The 16656-nt window shown below is 47.5% G+C and overlaps 1 long non-coding RNA gene across 1 annotated transcript; it reads left to right on the forward strand.

The window, feature by feature from the left end:
- The first annotated feature begins 4399 nt into the window (after positions 1–4399).
- LOC147376748 (uncharacterized) lies at positions 4400–10543 on the forward strand. The gene is made up of 2 exons (XR_015161222.1): positions 4400–4914; positions 8972–10543. It is a non-coding gene; the product is annotated as an uncharacterized LOC147376748 (long non-coding RNA).
- The last annotated feature ends 6113 nt before the right edge of the window (positions 10544–16656 follow it).

The following is a 16656-nucleotide window of genomic DNA, read 5'->3' on the forward strand; positions in this document are numbered from 1 at the left end:
AATTGTCCCTTTCTTATGGGAGGGCATAGTCCCCCAGTACTGCGCACAGGTTTGGATTAGAAACTCTATGTGGAGGAGGAGAATTCCCTGGTGGTCCAGTGGTTAGGACTCTTCATTGTCACTGCCAAGGGCCCAGGGTTCAATCCCCGGTCAGGAAACTAAAATCTCACAAGCCATGGGGCCAAAAAAAAAAAAAAGAGAGAGGGAGAGAGAAAGAAAAAAGAAAATTCCATGGAGGTAGAAAAACCTTAGGGCAAATGTAGATACTTTGGGAATTCTGGTAGGTTGAGGACAAAAAGTCTAATATTTGAGTTCAACCATGTGGGCTGGTTGTGCTCTGAATCAGGGAACTGGGATCTGTCGATGATGGTGAACTCCCTGAGGATAGGGAAACATCTTTACACTTTTTATCTGTCAAAAATCAGGGGGAATTTGGACCACTGAATTGTGAGTTTGCTTCTAAGCACGAACAACTAGGATTCCATGATTCTGATGTCTTCTAGGGATACCAACCTAGTGGCAATGAAGCAACCTGGATTTTTAGGACAGTACATTTCCAAATGCTCCTCACCAATTTTCCATTCAGAACACTTGGCTTCTGTGTAATATTTATGGCAAACCGGTAGCAAGAGGAAGAATGGAAGTTTTTTGACCCTAAGTCTTTCCCACCAGAACTTGTTTCCTTCATACTTGGCATGGACTTAGTGCAACATCTCTGACGCCTGGGCCTCCATAATCACAGGGAAGAAAAAGAAAAAGCAAAAAGTCGACTCACTCCTATTTAAAGACTCAAATCAGGAGTTATCTCTTCTGGGAAGACCTCCACTCCTATGACAAATAAGTGATCCTTGCTTGTCATCCCGAAGCACCCCCCTAATACACTCCCCTCCATTTGTGCCTCTGCCATTGTTATTATACCCAGCACAGCTTACCAAAGTATCAACACTTGAAAAAGGAATTGTGGTGCCAGCCATTAAAAAAAAAAAAAAACAAACTTCTTACTTTCCATAATATGGTGCCCTCCAGCTAATAGCCAAACTCTTTCCTTCCATTCTCAGCTAAGTTTCTGGAAATTCAAGGCTGGTACTTTCCTGCTTTTATCACTTGACCCTCTGAACACACTACAGTCTATCTTCTGATCCTGCCAAATGGATCTTGCTCTAGTCATCAGATCCAATGGTCACTTTTCAGTTATTTTCTTCTGTATAGTGTCACTTTAAAAGTTTTGTTTATTTGGCTACCCTGGGTCTTATCTGCAGCATTTGGGATCTAGTGCCCTGACCAGGGATCAAACCCCAGCGCATTGCATTGAGAATGCACAGTCTTAGCAACTGGGCCATCAGGGCAGTCCCTAGGATCGTTTTTTTCTACGTGGCTGCCTTGGATCTTAGTTGCAGCTCCTGAGTTCTTCCTTGTGTCATGTGGGATTTTTTCATGCCACTCTCCAGTTGTGGCTTACAGACTCAGTGGTCGCAGCACTTGGGCTCAGTTGCTTCAAGGCATGTGGGATCTTAGTTTCCCAACCAGGGATTGAATCCACTCCTGCATAGCAAGGTGGATCCTTAACTACTGGACTACCAGGGAAATCCCACTAGAATCATTTTTTTTAAACAAAAATTCATCATGATTTTCATACAAATACAAAATTAAATGTGTCCAAAACTGTATTTAATCATTAATGAGAGATACAGTTAGATGTTTCAACTGCTTTAAAGGAAAATTCAAAATATCACACTTAGATAGGTCAACCAGGACTTCTGAAATGAATTTTTGTCCACGAGGCACTAATCAATTGCACTCTACCATACACAACTTGTTTGCATTTCGATGGACAAGAATCATTTGAATTATTAGCTTTCCACAACTTAGAGGGTATAAAACAGCAAATAGACAGTGAAGAACAGAGATAAGCTTGATAGGGAAGTTAGGCAGGACATCCATCTGTCTTTTTTTCTCCCTTTTAAAGCCTTTCCCAGTACCTCCTTGGCCTGTCTACTAACAACCATGCCTAGAACTCTCCCTTTTGCTCTGCGGTGTCACCTCAAATTCTCCTACACCTGACTACTCTTTCTCAGCAGAAGTAGGCTCTTCCTCTATCTGTCCCTTAAATGCAGGTAGTATCCAGTGTATTGTCTTGGACACTCTTCTCCCTCTACTCAGGCTTTTGAAGTTAATCTCATCTATTCTTTTGTCTTTAAGTCACTAGAGTTACACTGATGACTCTCAACTTTCTATCTCCAGCATAGCTTCCTTCAGAGTTGCAGGCCCTACATTGTAAAAATAGTTTCCCAGAACCTCAAATACAACATGCTTTACCTATAAATCCACCTTTTCTTCCTTGGATAAAGTCACCTTTTATCCGCTTCGTGTCGTGAAGTCGTGAAGTCACTCAGTCGTGAAGTCACTCAGTCGTGTCCGACTCTTTGTGACCCCATGGACTGTAGTCCACCAGGCTCCTCCATCCATGGAATTTTCTAGGCAAGAGTACTGGAGTGGGTTGCCATTTTTATCCACTTACTTAATCTAAAACCTTGGGAAGCAAGCTTATTTTTCCCCCTTCCTTCTGCCTCATATCCAATCAGTCACCAAGACCTGCAGATCCTGCTTCCTTGCTGGTTCTGAGTCTTGCTCCCCATTCCCATTATGCTTGCCTTGGTTCAGGCTTTCTTCACTTGTCTGAATTAATATGGGAGACTTCCATCTGATCTTTCTGTCTCCAGCCTGATTCCATCTAATCCATATTTGACTTGGTTGCTAAAGAATCGTCTAAAATGCAAATCTGATGTGATACTCTTGTCCCTGAAGTCATCCCATGCACAGCTCCCTGTCAAGGTCAGAACAAAATTAAGCCCATTAACAAGTCAATCGAGGGCTCCGTGAACTGGCCCTCTCTGTTGAGCCTCATGTCTGGTTCAGTCCATTTCTAGGGTTTTAGAAGAACACTTGTGAGTCTACTTAGAGTTCCCCATCATGTGGGCCATGTCATTTCCTGCCTCCTTTAAATGGGTTCTCTCCTTGAAAGAGAGAGAGAGAACGCTCTTGTTCATCCCCCTTCGCCTTTTCTAAGCTAAGCCCTGGGCTTTGCCTCCTGCCTGGAGATTTTCTCACCTCCTGCACTGTCTTGATGTGGGTTCCTCATGAGTCTCTTTTCCTGTGCCCCTATCTCTGGACGCAGAGTCACAGACAGGTTTGTGATTGTTGGCCTATCTCAGGAAAAACTCGCTCCCCTGCTTTTTTCTTTCTATGCACTTGGCACATTGGCTTGTCACTGTTTATTTGAGTGGCTTTCTCATGAGACTGGGAGCTCCTTGCAGGCAAGGACTAGGCTCCATATGCACCCCTTTCCCCACTCAATGTCTTCTTCCTACACAGTTTCTGAGGATGGCTAATCTCCTCTGAGGAGGTTTTGAAATCATGTAACTCACACTGGGACTTGAATCCACAGTCTTTTAACTGAGATCACACACCTCATCTCAGGACCTGTTGAAACTCAGGTTCTTGATGTCTCATCCCAGAAAGAGTTCATTGAGAGACAAGTGATAGGTAAGAAGTCAATCTGTGTAGAGAGAGTCATTTCAAAAGGTGAGAGGCCCCCAAATGCAGGAGACATAAGAGCTACGGATTTGATCCCTGTGTTGGAAAGATCCCCTGGAGGAGGGCATGGCAACTCACTCCAATGTTCTTGCCTGGAGAATCCCATGGATGGAAAAGCCTGGTGGGCTACAGTCCATAGGGTCGCAAAGAGTCAGACATGACTGAAATGACTTAGCACACACACAATTTCATAGGCTAATAATAGGTAGGAGGATTATTCCAACTATTTCAAGGAAGGGGCAGAGATTTCCAGGAATTGGGCCACTGCTCATGTTTTGATCTTTGATGGTCCTCCTGGTGATTGTCACGGTGCTTGTGGGTGTATCACTTAGCATGCTAATGTATTACAATGAGCATGTAATGAGGCTCTAGGTCCATTGGAAGTCAAATCTTCTACCATCTTGGACCTAGTTGGTTCCAACCTGTTTTTGTCATTGTTCTGTGACTATGTCATTCTCCCAAAGATTGTGCCCTGCCCCCTTCCCTCCTGTCTCAAATTCAGCCAATATGTAACATCTATGTATAGTTCCTCTGCCCTATATAGAATCTCAAGGCAGAACAAGAATTGCAGGAAGCCAATAGTAAGTGGCAGAAAAGAACCTGTGATGAATTGATTTGGATCTCTAGTTTCATTTTTTACACCCATTCATTGTTTCATTCAGTGCCTCAGTGCTAAGTCTCTGGGTAAGTAAGGTAAAGGTAAGTAAGTAAAGCTTTCTGCCCTTCAGAAATGTGCAGTCAAATACCAGAGACCTGTATGCATGCAAATGTAATTTGTGACGTAACTGCTAGATACCAGGAATCTGAACACAGTGCCACCTTAGCAGAAAGAAGACAGCCATTGCTTGTAGCTGTTGGGAGTTCAGAGTGAGAACTGCTGCCCTCTGACAGAGACTGGAAGTATGAGAAAGCCTGCTTTTTCAAAAGCAGAAAGGCATTCCAGGCAGAAGCAAGTGACCCGACAAAGATAGAAGCTCTTGGTATCGTTTTTCCTGGGATCAGCCAACAGTCAAAACTTGTCTGTGGACTGGATGCAGATGGGCATACGGGTGCAAACCGGTGTTTGGAGATTCTCCCAGACCTATCCCCACGCGCCCTTGACCTCTCGGACACCCGGTGCAGCCACCCACGCCGGGATAGGGACTCTAGGCTCCCGGAGCGGTGGGGGCGGGCGGCGCTGCAGACCCGGCGGGCACCGCGGGGCTGCCTCTGCTCGCCGGCAGCCGGGGCCTCCTCCGTGCGCCTCTCCACGCCTGGTTTATTATGCACGAGGCAGGCAATTTGCCTTCCGCCCCGGGGACCCATCTCGGAGACAAGAAGGTAGTTTGTTCTCTGTAATGGCTTCTGCTGGAGTGTGGCGGGGCCGAGGCGCGAGGCGGGAGCAGGGAGTTCGGGCGGGCGGGGAGCCGGGAGTAGGGAGCAGGGAACGGGGAGAGGAGAGCGCGGTGCGCAGGGCGCCTCCCAGCGGCCACTCGGAGCCCGAAGCCAGAGCGGAGGAAGCCAACTCGTTTTCTCTACCCTTCTTTCTGCTGCCTTTTTTTGCCTCTTAAGCGGTTTCTTTTGTTTCTTCCATTTCCCTCTGTCTTTCGGCTTCATATTCTTTGAGCCTCACTTAGTGTTTCCTTCCCTCTCCGTCGATTCCTCCCTATCACCGGAGACGAGATGGGTAAGAGGAATACAGGGATAATTAAAACAGTCATCTCTCCCCGCGTGGAATTCAGGCTCGCAGGGAAATTTGGCTCACTCCTTTCCTGGTCTCGGCCACCTCTGCCTCTCTTTTCCCCTTTGGCATATTCCTTTTCAGTTTCTTAGCCAATTCTATTCTCTGTCCCTATGCCCACAGGAAGACACCCTCAGTACCTTGCCTATCATTTCCAGGGGGTGAAAAATCAAGATTGATCCCAAGGAACTCCCCTGGTGTTCCAGTGACTAAGACTGGGGCTCCCAACGCAGGAGTCCCAGGTTCAATCCTTGGTCAGAGAACTGGATCCCACATAGTGCAACTAAATTTGTGCGCTGCAACTAAAGATTCCGAATGCCAGAGCAAAGATCTGGAGTGCCCCAAACTAAGACCCCATGCAGCCAAAAAAAAAAAAAGGACTGATTCCAAGAATGAGCATTTCCTTCTCATTCACCTGAAGTGTTTCCTTCCTGAAGCCAAAAGCCTTCTAGGACAGAGAGAGAGAGACAGAGAGTAAGGAGAGATTGAAATTTAGAGACTGCCAGGCTGGTATCTCTTGGGATTATCTTCTCCCAGTGAGGGTTGACTAAATCAGCCACTTGACCATCTTCTCAACTGTAAGTTTCATTCACAAGTCTCAGAAAGAAGGTGGAAGTTGTGTGTCTCTTTAAGAATTATTCCCCGAGATTTCATCACCCCCAACCTCTTTACTGCGCCGTCAATACCACCAGTTCAGGCAATGGAACTTGTGTCCACGGAGGCATCTGCATAGCAGGATATGAGCGCTGAGTGAGCATCGAGTGCTTGCTGTTTAATTCAGGTGGATGAGCTGTGTGCTCCTGATCCTTTCCTCCTCTCTGAACCTCAGTTGTCTCATCTGTAAAAGTAAAAAGGTTGCATTGGATGGGCTCGGAAATCCACAAACTGTGCTAATCCATGACTGTATGTTAGAGGTAGAGACTGTCCCTAATATCCCAGGCAGGAGACTGTCTTCTACGGTCATAGATTCAGGAAGGTTCTCTGTACAAGGGGAGCCTGTGAATGAAAGGGAGTGTCAGGGTAGGCAGGGGCAGGGAAGAAGGAGCAGGAGTCATTTGGGGCAGATGTGTCTGAAGGAAGCAGGGGATGAGGAGCTGGGCTGGGATGCAAGTGTAGCCTCAGGAAGAGAGTGTGGGGACTGGGAAGGTTGGAAAGTGAAGGGGTGGGGGTTGAAGCCCAGAGCTTGAGGACACATCAGGTGATGTCTTCAGTGTGGAGGAAGTTAAAAGGCTCTCAGGGAGCGAGGAGGGAGTGGCAGGAGGAGCCAGAAGGGCTCCAGCAGGCCTGGAGGAAGAGAACAAGAGAGGGCCCGGACCAGGGGTTGAGCAGGGACAGTGGTTTATGAGCTTCAAGGACATGTGACTTGGAGAGTGAGGAGGAGCTGTGTTGTGGGGGATCTGAACCTTCCTGCTGAATCCCTTCCAAGCCCGCTGTCATCTGAAGACCCTGTCCCCTGAGGTTTACTGGACTTTCTTATTCCAAAGAACTTGTGGGTTTATGCCCAAGGGGTCTCCTCCTCCTTCTCAGGAAAAGATAAGTGGTTTCTTGTGGAAAGGCAGGAAGACCTGGGTGTGTGTGTTTGTGTGGGGCAGGTATATGTACCGCAAGGTCTGTGTAGGGAATGGGGATGCACGTATGGACTGGGTGTGCCTGGATCAGGGCGTAGATGTGTGTGTGTGTCCACACGCGCCCACAGGAATGGGCATGCTGCTGGGGCTGTGTGGGGCTTAAGAGCACCTGCCAGAGCCCAGCCACAGCTCTAGGAAAAGAGGGAGGGGCCAAGGGAAGGTTGAGAACCCGAGAGGAGTGATATAAAGGGAGCAGGCCCAGGCTGCATGGCGGAAGGAGAATGAATGGGCCTGACAAGGAGGAGGAACCTTTCCTCAGTTACCGATCTTATGAAAGAGAACAAAGGAACAGGGAGGAGGCACAGCACAGAGAGAGAGAGGAGCCAAATGGAGGAGGAGGACGGGAGGAGAGAGGGCAGGAGGAGAATGACAAAGCTTGTTGGAGACTGATCCGAGAAGGCGAGGCCCATTCAGCTCAGTAATACTCGTGTACCTGCCCTGGGCACTGTGAGGCTGGGCAGCGAAAAGGCGGTTCCAGCCTTTCAGGTGATGGAAGATGCAACCACAGGTAATTCCACTATGACATGGGGTGGGGGAAGCTGCTAACCTCACCTGGGATTTCAGAGGAGGCTCTAGGGAAGAACGAGCAACACACTGAGATACAATATATAGATACAGCAAAAGGAAGAGTGTGGCAGGCTCTGTGCTGAAGAACGTGGTCTAAGAGAGAACTATCGATCACAGAAGCCTCTTCGTTGGAGCTCTCCCTGCCCCTCGATGGAGGACATCAATCACTCTGTCTTGGTGGGCTGCCCAATATGCCGCACGTATTCTTCTCTGCTCTTTGGTGATACAGACCAGTCTATGTCACACTCGGTGCCAGACATTCCACTGATGCTCAATAGATGCCCCACGAATAAATGACTGAACAAGGGACAATATTTTGTTTTTAGTTTCATTGATGAGGGAGTCAAAGCTGTCCCTCAGCTTTGAAAGAACTGAAAACTAAATTCTTTGTAGATTCCCTGGGCTTAAACAGTCCGTTTTTCTCTTTCTTAAAAAAGAAAAAAAAAGTATGTTCATAGGTTTGATTTATTTTTATTAGCTTTCATTCTGGTCAACATAAAATAATTATAAGAATACAGTGAAATCACCACCATTTTATTTATTTATTTAAAGTTTAGAAAGTTCATAGGCTATATACATTATCTTCCACGTTTTCTCCTGGGAACATTAAAAAATAAAATCCTGTCATGCAACAGAAAAAGTTTTAATCGAAAGAGGAAGGAAAAAGGGGAAGATAGGGGAAGGAAAAGGGGGAAGATAGTGGGTGTGGGGAGAATGCAGGCAGGAGTCTGGGAGACGGGGAGACCCTCCCCCTATCCGTGAGAAACTGCAGTTCCCACCAGCTCCCAGAGCAGAACCAGGGGCGCCAGTTGGGACCCCTCCAGGCTCTGGGCGGCTTCTCCTCTAGAGGGCGCAGCAGAGCACCTTGTGTCGGGTCCGCACGGCCCCTGGGGGTCTGGCATGTGGCCTCTCATAGAGCAACTAGCTTTGGACGAGGCGCGGGGAGCGCACTGTCTCTGCGTCTGTCATCGCCTAAGAGAGCCACGACACAGTCCAGAGAAGCCTTTGCGCTTCAGCCAGGGCTCGCCCCAGTCCCTCCCGGCTCCACTGTCCGCCCAGCTGTGGATGAGTAATGGGTCAGCCGCGCTCAGCATCGCCCCCTCCCGCTCTTCCACGCCCCCTGCCCCCGCCCCGTCCCCTCCTTCCCTCCACCACACGCAGCGTCTGGAGGTTGCCATACTCGGAGAAGGGTAAGGCCGAGCACAATTTGTCTCTGTGTAATTATCTGTCAGGTACAGCTTGTGAAGCCTCGGCCACCTCCCCCCAACCCTGCAAGAAAATAAATTACACGCATGCACTTGGAGACACGGATGGCACGATGCTGCCCTGCACCCCGCAGCGGGCTCATCTCTGGGAGCAACGCGCTGCTCAGGCGAGCCCAGGACTGCTGATACCTGCACTGCGGCCGGACACCCATCCTCCGTCCTCCCAGCCCTGACACGTCTGCTTTCATCTTTTTCAGCCCGAGTGCCTCGCCTGGAGAGAAGGGGAAGAGCCATTTGGCTGCTAAGAAGTCATGGATGCTGAGAGAGAAGGAAAACAAATTCTTAGCCGTTTCTGATAAGAGGAGTTGGAGATGAGAGAATGGCCTGAAAGTTGCCTATAATTTCTAAAATAGACTGTAAGGCAACCGCGATGCAATGACTGAGTCTCTTCTCTGTGACCAGTGATGGTGGCCAGTGTACAGTCAGTGGATCTGGGGCCCATGCTGAGCTCTTTACACACGTTGTTTCATGGAGCACCACCAGGAAACCCTGTGGGATGGGTGTTTTTTGTTCCCCCTGCGGAGATGAGGACTCGGAGACTCAGAGAAGTTGAGTGACCAGCCCTCAGTCACACAGCTGGTTGTGCCTGACTTGAGGCCAAGCTCTTCACTATTATGGGGTGGGGCTCCGCGGAGCTTTAGCCCTTGAAGGCAGAGGGCAGAAGATGGGCTGTTGTGCATTTCTTGTGTGAGCTTCTGTTTCTTCCTCTTTAAAATATGCACAATACGGTCATCTTCTCTGAATTCTTGTAACAGTTAAACAAGATAGCAAGTCAGTGTAGGAGAAAGGAGATACCACACTCTTCTGCCCTCTCTCCACTGTCTTTCTCTATGCAGGGAGCTTGGTGCTATGAGCCTGGTTGGACACAGACATCCTTGAGGACTCAGAGGAGCATTTGGGGTCAGGGGGCCTGATCCTTTCTGTGTGCAGGACTCCACTGGCAGTCTGGTGAAGCCGATGTTCCCAAATGCATACACTGAAACACCTAAGATTATGAAGGAAGCCAATTGTACTGAAATACTGTTATCGAAAGAGTTAAAAAAAAAAAAAACCCACACCAAATTTCTGACAGAGTAATCTACCACTTTCTTTAACAAGGCATTCAATAACCAGATCTAGCAGCAGATCTAATAACTACCATAATTTCCAAGTTGTGATGAGTGCAAATAATATTTCAAGAGACCTGCAGCAACTGAGAGAATGTGAAGGCATCTTGATTTCAGTTATGACAGAGGCACAGGCACTGCTAATCCTACTGGGGCTCGTAGTGGAGAAATACTAAATTCACTTAGAGGTTAGTGAGATGTATCACCCTCTCCAGTTTGTTCCCAGAACCCATCGCCCCCTAAAATCTATCCATGGATCCAGGTTAAGAGTAGAAGTGACTGGCTGAAATACATGTTAGTGTGAATTACAAAGTACAATTTAAGGGTAGACAATTGGGGAGACAGGCCTTCCCTGGTGGCTCAGATGGTAAAGAATCTGCCTGCAATGTGGGAGACCTGGGTTCAATCCTTGGGTTGGGAAGATCCCCTGGAGAAGGGAATGGCTACCCACTCCAGTATTCTGGCCTGGACAATTCCATGGACAGAGGAACTTGGCAGGTTACAGTCCTTGAGGTCTCAAAGAGTTGGGCACGACTGAACAACTTTCACTTTACAATAGGGGAGATCAAATGAAGCCTTCCTTCAGACAGAGAGGTCTGGCAGCACTTGGGCCTTCCTTTGCCTTATGTTTATACACGGAATAAAGGTATACTTGGGAATATACAAGGTGTATCTATGAATGAAGCAACCAAGGAGTAGGGTGGTTCAGGGATCTGCTTGAGTGCCCTGAGGAATAAATAGAAGTTAGCTTAAAGTCTTCAGTGCCCCAGATTCTGGTCCTAGGTGGTCTCCACCTCACTGTGGCCCCTTTCCCCTCTGCCTTCTGTTGGGCTCTGCTGCCGCCTCGCCTCCACACTGCCCTGTGCCCTCAGCTGCCACATGGCTTGTGTGGCTCCACATGGCTCAGTGCTGCACAGCCGTGGGCTGTGAGGAAACTGCCCTGGAGAGTTTGGGCTGGGTGCTAGGAGGGAGTCGGGCTCAGAACAGTGGTGGCAGGTCCTTAAAACTGAAGAGTAAGGCCATTTTACATTTCAAGAAAAAGCCACCTGTATTTACTGGAGGTTGAGGAAGTGGGAGCCAGGAGCCCTCAGGCTGGATAAAGTCGGCCTTGCAAAGAGGTTGGTGATGGAGCTGCCCACATGCCATGTCTGAGATGTGAGATGGAGGTGGTGATTCCTTCACCACCCCAGTCTTCTGAGGCTTCACAGTGGAGAGAATGCAAACCTTGGACTCAGAGGGTCCGGCTGTACCCCTGCCTTACTTTGAAATCTTGAGCAAGTGACTTCACTTCTTTGGGCCTGTTTTCTAACTATGAAAGAAGATGAATGAGAATGTCTTCCTCTCTTCTCAGGAGGAGTTGGGGGAATGTGACCAAAACCACTTTGTAAGCTATAAAGTGTTGCTGCTGCTGCTGCTAAGTTGCTTCAGTCGTGTCCGACTTCGTGTGACCCCATAGACAGCAGCCCATCAGGCTCCCCGTCCCTGGGATTCTCCGGGCAAGAACACTGTAGTGGGTGTTACTTAGGTGTTAATTCTTATTAACAGGAAAGTGCGGTTCTCCTCAGGTCACATTTGTATGGTTGTCTTCTAGATCCATCTTATTTGGACTGAGCTTTAATTAAATCAGGAGACCCAGAAAACTCTAAGGAACTTGATCTTGCTCAGTCACCGGCCCTTTCTGATCCAAGTCAAGCATATATATATATTTGGCACACAGTCAAAAAGACTTACATATCTATATACATAGATCTATATATATCTATATATATACATATACATATGTATACATATATCTCTCTCTATATATACATAGATCTATCTATCTATATATTTCATGCATGTGTGTTAAGTCACTTCAGTTGTGTTCACTCTTTACAACCCCATGGACTATATAGCCTGTCAGGCTTCTCTGTCCATGGGATTCTCCAGGAAAGAATACTGGAGTGGGTTGCCATGCCCTTCTCCAGGGGATATTCGCAAACCAGGGATGGAACCCGTGCCTCTTATGTCACCTGCATTGGCAGGCGGGTTATTTACCACTAGCGTCACCTGGATTTACCTATTTGGCTTTTCCTAAGATATAAAATTATTAAAGAGCTTATAGCACCTCAGACTTCACAAAGATTCTTTACATCATTCTCCTTCGAGCCTCATAATCCTATGAGATGGTTATGCTTTTTTCTTCTTTACTGATGAGGAAACGGGCTCACTTATACAGGGAATTAGTGGCCAGGTGAGTCCAGCAATCCATTTTATGACTCCTAGCATTTGTTTTCATTGACATTAAGACAGGCTTATGGAGCCAGCGGTGACAAGTTGGGGACTTTGGGAAGGTCATGTACACATTGCTATATTTATAATCTATAACCAACAAAGAGCTACTGTATAGAACATGGAACTCTGCTTAATGTTAGGTACCAGCCTGGATGGGAGGGGAACTTGGGGGAGAATGGATACATGCATATGTGTGGCTCAGTCCCTTCGCTGTTCACCTGAAACTGTCTCAACATTGTTAATCGGGTATACCCCAACAACATGTTTTGGATGTTAGATAAATAAATAAAACGCTAAAAAAAAAAAAAAAAAAAAAAAAGAGGATGGGGACTGGGGAGGTAATACGACTTTTGAAACCTTTACTTGAAAACAGATCACTGGGACTCTTCAGGGTTGTTTCAAATATCATCCAAAGGGTTCATCATCCCTGTTGCCAAGTCAGCTGCCATTACTGGTGTTGGAGAATGTCACAGAGGTTTCAGGGGCTTCCCTTGTGGCTCAGCTGATAAAGAATCTGCATGCAATGTGAGAGACCTGGGTTTGACCTCTGGGTTGGGAAGATCCCCTGGAGAAGGGAAAGGCTACCCACTCCAGTATTCTAACTTGGAGAATTCCATGCATGGACTGTGTAGTCCATGGGGTCCCAGGGTTGGGCATGACTGAGCAACTATGACTTTTCTGGCAGGTCAGCTCCCCTTACTAGTTGTTGGAGGAATGTCACAGAGGTTTCAGGGAGATGCTCTCTGAAGGGAGGCATTCTCTGAAGTAACTTTTTCTGCTCTGAAAGCACCAAGCTTATTTTTAGTCCTGAGTGGGCTCTGCTGTTCTACTTGTGGGGGCATGCTGCCCTCAGGTGGTGACAGCGGTGAACTGCAGATGCACAGAGGTTTCTGGGCCCTCGCTGTGGCACAAGGCAATCTGGTAGACTTGTCACTGCTGACCTTGGTATGGGGATCTGCCTCAGGCATGCAAGGGGACTTGGTGCCTGCAGACACTGGCTTCCAGTAGCATAGCATCTTCATACTCCACTATGCTTCATCCCCCAGACTCTAGGGTCTCTGAAGTGAAACTGTGGAAGTGTTAGTCATGTCCGACTCTTTGCGACCCCCTGGAGCCCACGAGGCTCCACTCTCCATGGAATTCTCCTAGCAAGAATATAGAAGTGGGTAGCTATTTCCTTCTTCAGGGGATCTTCCTGACCCAGGGATCGAATGTGGGTCTCCCACATCGCAGGCAGGTTCTTTACCTTCCCAGGGAAAGCCAAGAACAGATCTGAGGGGAGGTTGGAGAGGCCATTGTTCAAGAAACACAATACCAGGAGACCTTGAGCAGTTGTTTTGCATTTTATCTGGAATAACTTTTTAAAGTCTTAAACTATGCTGTGAGATAATATGCCCATTTTGCAGATAAGGAAATGAAGACCTAGAGAGTTTAAATTCCTACTTCTCAAACTTTTTAGTTTCATTATCCTCTTACACTTTTAAGAAGTATGGAGAACCCCAAGGAACTTTTCCTTATGTAGGTTATATTTATCCATGTTTGCAATATTAGAAATTAACACTGAACTTTAACAAGAACTTATTGATTCATATAAAATAACAACAAACTTATGTGTTAACACAGATAAATTCTAGAAAGGAGGAAGAAGAGTACTGTTTCACAGTTTTGCAAATCTCTCTAACTCTTGACTTACTAGAAGACATGTCATGTACCCTTTCAAAAACTCATGAGGGAATGAGAATGAAAAAAAAATAAGAATTTACTGTTTCTATGAAAATAGTTTCAATCTTTCAATTTCCTGAAAAGGTCTTGGGGGAGCCCCAGGGATCCCAGGATCATACTTTGAGAGCCACTGGCTTAAATAATTTGCCTGTGGATGCATAGCTAGTGTGAAGTGGTGAAACTAAGATTTCACCCTACACTTGTCTGATCTTACCTGCTCTGGCTTCTCTTCCACACTCACTCTTTCCCTCACTTCCCCTCTGGGCATCAGGGGCCTCTTCTGCAAAATGACAGTGGGGTTCTGGATGGCCTAAGGCCCTTCTGACGCTGACGCTTGATGGTTCAGTCCAGATGGTGGCAGCTCTGATTCCCAGGCTGCAGCTGGTTTAGGAATCCCCAGTGTTTGAGCTTCAGTCAGCTGGAACAGTTAGAGCACCTAATGGACTGGAGAAAGAGCAGTGGGAGGGGATGGGAGGCCTACTCCCACCCACATATCCTCCTGAAAAGACAGCTCTGAGAGTTTAAACTTTTCCAAGGAAACAGACGTCTCACCCCACCCCCAGCTTGTAGCATCATCTGTTTCAGGCCCTGACACAGTCACTCAGCTCTCAGGGCCAGGAGAATGGGGAGAGGCAGAGGTCCTCACCTCTATGGCCTGCTTTTAGACCAAGTCCTAGGATGTACCTCTCTGGATTCCACTCTCCCTTAAAAACTATTGAGCAGAGAAAGGTTTACAAAAGGGCATTTCAGGTGGAAGGAATAGAATGAGCAAAGTCACAAAAACAGGAAAGTACCAGAAATTTCATAGAGTTTTGTCCCTCAGCTGGCATTTTTACTGGTCTTCCCACTCAGTCTCTCCTCCCATTTGCCTGATGCATTGACTATGTCAGAGTAATCTTGTTTAATGCTTATTTCACTTGTCATTCCCCTTGTCAAACATCTTCACTGGGTCCCCTTTAGTTGAAATCCAGCACTCTCATCTGGCATTCAAGGCCCTTTCCCACTGACTGGTACTCTATTCTAGACCTGATTTCCCATTGCTTCCCTACATGCATTGTTTGGTCGACTCACCATTCCTTATGTCTATCACATGCTCCTTCCCACTCCTAAATCCAAGCCATATATTTTCCTAACAATTCTACTGCTTCAGGGAGCCCCTCGCCCCTGATTGATTTAGCCCACCGGGGTTCCCCAGACTTCAGAATGCTTAAAGCATTCCATTAGTACCCCATCCCTGGCCTTTCTCAGAACCCTCCTGGCACTGTGATTGAGGAAGCCCTCAGTCATAACTGGCTCAGAAACTCCCTGCAGAAGGGAGCAATGTCTTATCTTTTTCCACTACCTTTCCCCTCTGGTTCCTATTACCCACAAGGAAAGATTGATGGCAGGAGAAGAAGGGGGTGACAGAGAATGAGATGGTTGGATGGCATCATCGACAATAGACATGAGTTTGAGCAAATTCTGGGAGACAGTGAATGACAGGGAACCCTGGCGTGCTGCAGTCCACGGGGTCGCAAAGAGTTGGACATGACTGAGCTACAGAACACCATGACCTCCTACACTATGCACTATGGTGGTTGGTATTTGTTGACTTCATCCCTACACGTGCAGGACCTGGAGTTGCAGACAGACCTCTCTGAAGGTGCTGGGGAGAAGCCAGAGGAGGTGACAACAGAGGAAGATGCAGGGCACAATATCAACTCATGCCAGTGGCAATTTGGAGCAAAGAGACTTCTGATAGGGAAAGAAGAGATGCCTCCGAGCAGGAGATGTCTTATTCCTCAATGAATGCAGAAGGTAGCAGGGAGAGGAAAGATAATCTGGCCCTGCTGTGAGACACTGGATAGAGAATTAGCCTGTTTAGGAGTTGAGCCTTACTCAACTTCCCACCTGTGGGCATAACGTCCTTTTCATAGTGTAGTTAAGCAGAAGAGACAAACTGCTAAGAGCCAGCACATAATTGATGCTAAAAAATTATGAAATCTCTAGCCCAGAAGATCTGGATAAGAGATTCCCATTATCATAAATAACCTGATTATCGTCTCTTAGGCACTAACTTTCCAACTCTCATAGGGTAAAGGAGCGAGGCTCGCCCAGCCTAGGGGTTGCCGCAGGGGCCAGGTTTGCTGACTCTCTGCTGCCATCAGGTGGCCATAAGCTCACAATGCAGTCCGATTGATTTGTCTGCATGTATCCAAATTCGGATAAAGCGGAAGAGATTTGGGTGCGTGAGAAGTTTGGGGAGGAGATCCTGGAGGGCAGAAGAAAATGGGAGGAGGGTGACTTCGAGTCTCTGGGGAGCATGGAGTGACCTGGCCCAGGAGTCTCGTAATCAGGCACAGCGCTGTTAATTCAAGGAACTTTAGAGGACTGAGCCATCCCCCTCACCATCATCCTGACTAGTATTGCCCACAGAGGTGTGGTGAGATCCCGTCCCACAAACTTTTCCAGCTCCATACGGTTCCGTGGTCGTGCTCCAGAATCACCGTCTTTCTAGCCCATTCTTACAACAGGCCTGCTGATACAGGCCTTTGCATGCGCTGACCTCTGTCTAGAAGGCCGTGCCCCTCCGCCCACACCCGTCAGCGTCTAACTTTCGCTAGCTCCTCAGTTCTTAGCTCAGCTGGGAGTGACTTCCTCGGGTAAACCTTCCCCAGGCCACGTCAGTTTCCTTTGATACACACTCTCACAAAGCCATTTCTCTTCGGAGCACTGTTCTCAGTTGATAATGAAGCGTTCATCCCTGTGAGTAGTTGGTTAACATCCATCCGGCACTGCTG

The sequence above is a fragment of the Bos grunniens genome, chromosome 3 (genome assembly GCF_055505025.1).
Source record: "Bos grunniens cultivar Pamir isolate PY7600 chromosome 3, Bosgru_T2T1.0, whole genome shotgun sequence".
Taxonomy (NCBI): domain Eukaryota; kingdom Metazoa; phylum Chordata; class Mammalia; order Artiodactyla; family Bovidae; genus Bos; species Bos grunniens.